We start from the raw sequence: 7806 nt of genomic DNA, 5'->3' as shown, positions 1-7806 counted from the left end.
CTGAAATCTGCTTTTAAAGGGTCAGAATCGCAGAATCCACACGCCCACTGCTGTTGCCCCTCAGATGTCTGCCACGCTACTGCGGTGGAATTTGCACACGCGTGCGTTGGACATCTCTGCTTTCCTCCTGCTTTTCTCGGCCAGTCAGAACAAGTCACCACGTAGCTCTTTACTATAATCTTTCTACAAGTACATCCCGCCACAAAGACACCGAAATACTCCCGAATCCATACTTTCTATAGAGGTAATCGCAAACGGGCACACGCCACGCTTGTGGATGACCTTGCTTCTTCAGTCACTAATCGGACATGTTGGTGTGGAGGATCATGTTCCATGCATAGCACATATTGAAAATGCTTCGAAATGCGACCGCCCTTGTGCTCCCTCTGCAGGATAGTTGTGCTAACCTCGAGCACGAGGAGGTTATCACACACATTCCTCGCATCTAGAACCCGACCTAAGTGTCTCTAAGAGACATTTCAACCTTAGCAAGATTTCCTCCAAAATTAGTGTGGAATTATGACGGCACTTGGCTTCTTTCTCTCATAATCTGCCTCACAACCCTACCAGCATAAAAGTAACAACATAAATATACACCCATATTAGCTTTAAAACCGAGAGAAATTAATGCTCAATACAAGGAAAAGAACACTTCAGTATTATATCACAAGCACTTATCAAACACTCCCACACTTAAGCTTTTGTTTGTCCTCAAGCAAAGATTAAAACATTATATGCATGGATGAAGGAAATATTTGGAAGGCTTGGCCTTAGGTTTACCAAAGCATACAAAGAGAGCATTCTACAAGTAAGGGAAATTTTCACACTAAATACGAAAAATCAATGCTCTAGCTAAAAACTTGAATAAAAAGGACAACAAACCAAATCGTAAGTGTGTGAACTCATTCAAAACAACCCAAAAGTATATCTACTATTCAATTACAAGGGACTTATTTATCTACAAAAAGTAACAAAAATTTTCTATGGTAGTAGCTTCACACATCCTCTAAGGTAGCGCCCTCCAAAGCGGTCACTAAGGTGGCTTTACATCCCTCAAGTGGTAACCTTTCATCGGAGTGGTAGCTTTCACTCATCCCATGGGATAGCCTTTCTCTCATTAGGGCATAGAACTAGTATCCGACTTATGAGAGTAGCTTGCCATACTTCATTGGTGGTAGCTCTTTTCCACCCAACAAGCACAAATAAACAACAATCTATTTTAGTTCCTTCTTTTCATCCATCAGAATTAACACAAGAAACAACTATAAATAGTCCCTTATGCATCAAACATGAGTTTTCAAAAGAGTTAAAAGAGTGAGTAGTGCAACAAGTGTCAATCGGGCACCAGAAATTACAAAACTAGAGCATGAGAAAACATTCAATGTTAAAAATTCTCCTAAAACTCAAGAATACAATCAATGCAACTAAGGTGAACCACCACTGGCTATGTGGACCATGTATATCAATCAAAAACTACTATAAAAGAGATGCGCAGCACTATGAAACTCCCTCTACATCTCTAAGTTGTACATTGTCCCTAATGTACACATGCAAGCTCAATCATAATGTAAACTCAAATAAATTTGATGGGAGAAGTAATCAAAACAATATCCCCGACTCTTAGTGTTACATTTGATGGAGTTAAATCTATGGAGTGTTGTTCCAACTGGTTGTGAAGCCTCACACTGGCCAAGTGCCAAAACACCTTGACATGCCCATGACAAAAGTCTCAATTCCCCATGATGACAAGACCATCCGTGATGCATACATGAGGGGGTTTAGTAAAGCTCAATAAAAGCAAAAATAACCCTATTATATAAAAGATGAAGCAATGAATACAACTTGAGATAGCAAAATAGATGACAAACCTGTAAGGAGAGTCCTTTTTGGGTATACAAGTTCAAAAGCAAAATGCGAAGTAAAAGATGAAAAATAAAATCAAGTGACAATGTTGTCCTCTGCCTGTCACGCCGCATCAAAGAGTGTTGGTGGAGGCAGTGAATGAGATGCTAGAGGAGTTGTCCGCTCTCAATAGCCGCTCATAAGAAGTTGAAACGGTCATCAAGTATCGATATAATGTGCCGACCTGTAGCCCGACCTCATCTCGACGATCTCGCATCGCATCACACTCATAATGCTCTCAAGCTCCTTAATAGGACTTTCATAAGCTCTCGAAAAGGTGCTTGGGCACCCGAGGTCTCTTGGCCGCCGCCGGTGCGATCGCTCCCATCAGACGATCCCTCTCTGCTCACGGGTACTCAATGGTGGAGCTGTCACCGTAACGTGAACCCCGAAAACCATACTCCACGCACTTACTTCCATCATTGTAAGAGTATCGAGTTCAACTGGAGAAGGAATAAATGTCTTTTCTCGTGGTCCCGAATGGCGCCTACAAGGCCCATCCCAAGAATAAGTCGAGGATGTAGAACCACAAATAATACTCCCACTCTCCCAATAAGTGGCACCGATATCGCAGATAATCGGCACAATATACCCCTAAGTGGATCGGAACGGTCCGCACCATAGAATACAAGTAAAAGTAACGCCGACTCAAAACACTTGTATTGCCCCCTGGCCATCTATAGAGGGACTCGCTAAGAATGGCGCACAAGTACCGTAGCTCAGCCTGGGACAGAAGAGGCCTCCTGGACAATCCCTTGCCTACATGCGCCTCGTCTCGCACAAGGCCTTGTAAGCTTTCTATGGGGTCAAGGTGACATGGTAATTTAATGCCAGCGTCTATACTCCCTCGGTGTCTATGTAAGCCTCATCATATAAGCCCATGCGCAAGATAGAAAAACTCAAGGACATTCATGGTCAATCGATGTATGAATGTTTCCGAACTATATGACATCACGTGACGCCAAACCTCCCATATGGCTACTGGAACTCAAAGGACTCAGAAACCTCCAGCGAGCCGTGAGCGGCCTGTGATCAGCAATCTCCTCCGCCTTCCACCGCTCAAATGTGTCAAATCTTGAGTCTGGATAGTCACCAAATCGAGCCCAATGCCTGGATTTGAGAATTCAATATGTGCCAACCTCGGGTGAAGGTTCTCTTGTAAAAGCTTCCCTTCTGCTCCCTAGAAAAAGCGATGCCATTCTTGTGATAAAATGAGGAAGAAATGATCAAATAAACTCGTGAAAACAAAATATCGCAGATTATCGCATGGGCATGTAAAGTACCCATGCCCTGGTGGACTCATGAGTGCGAAAACCGCACGGCAGCACCACCCTCCAAAAATTTAAATTAAAACCGCACCTAAGGGCTTCCTAAGCATGCATAAGACATTATATCATGAAAATTGGTACAACTCAAGATCTTCAATTCAATAAAAGCTCAGGATTTGCGAAGAAAAGAGGATTAAAATTGTTACTGATGAAATAGATGATAATACTTTGAAAATCGGCACGAAATGTGAAGAAAAATCCTCCAAAACAAATCGTGAAGGTCAGAAGTTGATCAAGAGGGTTTTCGGGTGATTGGAGATGAAGAAGAAAAAGAATCCAAGATTTTAATGAAAAACTAGCATCTCTTGAATTCTATGATCCACATGGGCGTGAGGAAATTAGCCCACGCCCGTGCTGCCTCTGCAGAGCTTTCATCAGGCAGTGCGCACGGTGATCTCGGGAAAACACTCTATCATTCTCGAATGCAAGACACGGTGAGAATATCGACGTCGGCACCGACCCATGTGGGGCTAGACGCCCCGTGGCCGCCTCGCACATCCCAGAAAAACTGTTAGTGTTCGGCATACCCGTGGAAATTTCAAGCATGGGTGGACATTCCCGTGCCCAACTCGAAGCGGACACCTCTCAACTTCTTGAACGGAGAGAGCCGCTCAGAGTTTCACAGAGCACGGGCGCAGAAAACTGCCCATGCCCGCAGCATTTTCACAAGGTCTCCCACACGTCAAGTCCACGCCCCGCGGTGCCGGATAACCGCCACTCGCAGATCCACTGCCCGCAGTGGAAATTACCCACGGGCATGCAAGAATTGCAGATGAGTCATTCACAGCGAGTCCACGCCTGTGCCTTCTCCGATGAGCTCGCACGAATTCACGAGCGCAGGAAACCCACACACTCGCTGCTGTTTTCTCCTGGATGCCTTAGAAAATCTCAGTGCTTTAAAAATTTTTGAACATGTTTACAATTCCGAGCCTTCCTAATATGCAAATTTTACGTGACAAACATGAGAAATAGCTCAAACAATCAACTTCACCAAATCCACATAAAACATACTGATGACAATTGAAACCCACAATAAAATTGGGTAAAAGACAAGTATATAAAAATCAAGACACCAACACTCAAACACTTTATTCATGCACACACTAAACACTGCTAAACTACAAAATAAGTAAATACTTGGGTTGCCTCCCAAGAAGCGCTTTTGTTTTAACATCACTCTAGCTTGACGTGGCTCTTGTCTTACTCCTCACTGGGGTTCATAGATGAAGGTTGCCTCTTACCCATGGTTTGGAAGCATGATGAGCAAAAGCTCTTGAGGGTTGCGGTGAATTATCGTTTTGGGACCACCTAGCAATGGTTCATCCAACTTCTTTCGCTTCATGCATGTCTCCACAGACTTGAGCATTTTCGTGAGCCTCCTAGCCTCTCTTCAATTTTTGTAAGTACCTTCTCTCATGATCCCTGTCGTTAGATGAGAATTTCAGTCGAACCAAGCATCATTACTTAATTGTCGCCCTCTTGGTCGAACAAGCCTCGTATGGCCGGATTAAACATTTCTGCACGTATTCATCAACAATCTCATCAGAGTGTCTAGAAAATACAAAGTATCATAAAAATCAAGAGAACGCAAGATGGTTTCAAAGAAAGGGTGTGAGCTCGTCATCTCCAACCTCAAAAGTTAGCTTCCACCGTCTCCATGTCAATCAATTTCTTTGAAGTCTCGCAAAAATGGCCTCCTCAAGTATCGGGGTACATCCGTCATCTCTCATCGATGCTCTAGCACCACAAAGTTCATAGAAATATGTACTCTGTCCACCTTGACAAGCACATCTTGATGATACCCCTCGACACCCTCAACGCTCGGGTCTCGCCAATTGCAAAGTCATCCGAGTAGGCCTCAGGCTCGCCCTGCCTAACTTTTGAAAGAAGGTGTATGGCATGACGTTGATACTAGCCCCCGAGTTCACCAACGCCATTTCTTCACCTAGATTAACAATATTACACGGAACGACTAAGCTTCCCTGTCTCTTCTTCTTGTTCGGCATATTCTTTTGCAAAACCGCCGAGCAAGATGCATCTAAAATCACTGAAGCACTCTCCTCAAACTTCCTCTTTTTTGGTCAACAAGTCTTTCAAGAATTTTGCATACTTCTAGGCATTTGAGCCAATGCCTCAACAAAAAGGAATATTGATGTGGAGTTGCTTGGACAAACTCATGAACTTTTGTAATCGCTTCATTCCTTGGTCATTCCTTTCAATCTAGAGGGATAAGGGATCTTGGCTTTGATAGGTGGAGGTGTCACCTCCTTCTCTTGCTTGCTCCCTTCCTCAACCTCCCATACCCCTCATATGCGTATCATTGGCTTTCACCCGGCTTACCCTCAACCTCGCCGACCACTCTCAAAGTGATCATTTCTCACATGCCTCTAGGGCTGGTCTTGGTGTTACTCGGGCAAGCCTTTGTGGTCTCTTCTGATAGAGACTTCGCAATCTTTCTCCCCACTTGATTCCTCAAGGTGCAAAGAAGCAAAGTGGTTGCGCATGTAGCTCAACTTATTAGAACCTTCTCATCCGACGATTGGACTGATCTGCAGCCCACAGGCATTCTCCAAATTCCAGTCATCCGAGTCTCCAAACCCGAAAACTCTGCTTCTCCATGTTTGGGGCTTATTATTGAAACCAGTGTGGCTCTATGGCCTTTGTGGACCTTGGTTGCTCTATGAGAAAATTGGGATGACTTTTCAACCTAGATTGTAGGTATTGTTGTGATGGGTTTCCTACTCATGCCATCACCCACAAAAATCGATATTCTCAACCGAAGATGCATTACCACAGAGTATCGTGCAATCGGAGGGGAGCATGTCCTCCACCACACCCAGTGCAAGTAGTCACGGGCGCCACTCTATTCGAAGTTAGGAGATCTAACTTCTTACTCAATGGTTCCCCTTGAGCCAAAAATGAGGTTACTGCATCTATCTCATGGAGGCCGGCCACCTTTTTCTTCTCACTGGCATTCCGTTGGTAGTTGTTTAACCCTATTTCTTCAATTAATTGACGGGCCTCATCGGGGGTCTTGCTACCTAAGGTACTTCGTGCTGCCGCATCCAAGAGTTGCCTTGTACTTTGATTTAAACCGTTGTAAAAGGTCTTATCAATCATCCACTATGGAAATCCATATTGTGGGCACTTTCTCAAGAGCTCCTTGAACCTTTCCCACGTCTCAAATAGAGACTCCAATTCCAACCGCATAAAGGACGAGGATCTCATTCCTAAGCTTTTATGGATTTTCCGGGAGGGGAGGGAAATCGGGCAAGAAAAGCTTTCACCATCTCTTCCCATGTGGTAATCGAGGCTTTTAGGTAATGAGTGCCACCGCTTTGCTCTTCTTCAAGGAAAAAGCGAAGGCTCCCAACTTGGTGGCATCATCTCGTCACCTGTTATCTTCAGAGATATCATACACCGAGAAAGTTCTCTATATGACTGCTTTGGATCTCATCGGCCAAACCATTGAACTATGATTGCAGTAACATATGGATGAATGCTGCCTTTCAGCTCAAAAGTTCTGATCTCAGAATCGTGACGCATAATGCCTCGATTGTGTCCCCAATACTGAAGGTCTGGCATAATCGAAAAATGTCCGGTGCTGCTTATTTTGTTCTATCATGTTTTCAGATTCTTCTACTTCCAAATCAGCTTGATTAGAATGTTCTTGCATAGGTTCTTTTCCCTTTTCTTATAAGTGTACATTCGAGCTCGATTCCATCAATCGATGTGGAGGGGTTCCCCTTGGTCATAACCTCAGCCGCACTCCATAAAAGATCAAAACGATGATAGAATAAGAAAATATGAAATAGAATGAATAAATGAATACCTAAGAAAACAAAGTGCAAAGTATCTCTAAACTGCTACTCCCCGGTAACGGTACCAAAAACTTGACACGTTTGTATATGCGTGTAAACCGCAAGTGCACGGGTGTCGAAGTATAATCCCAGATGAGTGGGGTATCATATCCATAGAGAGTAGGGAATAAAGACACTTAATTTGTTTCTTAACTAATGTGGAAGATGAATAGTGATAAATATGAAATAATGAAGATAAGAGCAACAAGATAGAGAACATAGGTAAAAGGAGAAGGTAAGGCAATCGATAAAGATCGGGTACCCAAATATTGATCCGCCTAGGATAATTATTTCAAGTGAAAACCATCTATTATACTCTGAATTGATGCAACAATGAGTCGGGAAATCCTTAATTAGTAATCCCAAATCTAAGGTCAACCATGCCTCAACTCTATACAGGATGTCAAGAGAGAGATTGAATAATCTCCTCACCCGCAAGCTCGCAGAGAGACTGCAATGTAGCCCCTAGGGATTCCAAGTGATAAACCCTATTCCTATGTATCGAATTCTAACCCTTGGTCCAGTGTGGAAAGATCCCCAGCTACAATTAAGCCCCAGGGTGCTGTGATGCCCACTTCAACGCTTCCACCGCTGCACTAGCAACCAAGCCCCATGCCGAAGGTCATTCCTCAGCACATTTATCACTCTGCCTCACGGCCGCAAAGAACTCTTGGAAACATGGAGGTAGGATGATCACACTCGAGGGAAAGGGGACC

General features: G+C 43.9%; 1 non-coding gene across 1 annotated transcript; it reads left to right on the top strand.

Annotated features, from left to right (window-relative positions):
- Positions 1-6360: 6360 nt before the first annotated feature.
- On the top strand, positions 6361-6468 carry LOC120281558. Its single transcript, XR_005542701.1, has one exon. It is a non-coding gene; the product is annotated as a small nucleolar RNA R71 (small nucleolar RNA).
- Positions 6469-7806: the final 1338 nt, after the last annotated feature.

Source organism: Dioscorea cayenensis, chromosome 2 (assembly GCF_009730915.1).
Source record: "Dioscorea cayenensis subsp. rotundata cultivar TDr96_F1 chromosome 2, TDr96_F1_v2_PseudoChromosome.rev07_lg8_w22 25.fasta, whole genome shotgun sequence".
In the NCBI taxonomy this organism is placed as follows: Eukaryota; Viridiplantae; Streptophyta; class Magnoliopsida; order Dioscoreales; family Dioscoreaceae; genus Dioscorea; species Dioscorea cayenensis.
This window is presented reverse-complemented; position numbering and strand designations above follow the sequence as displayed.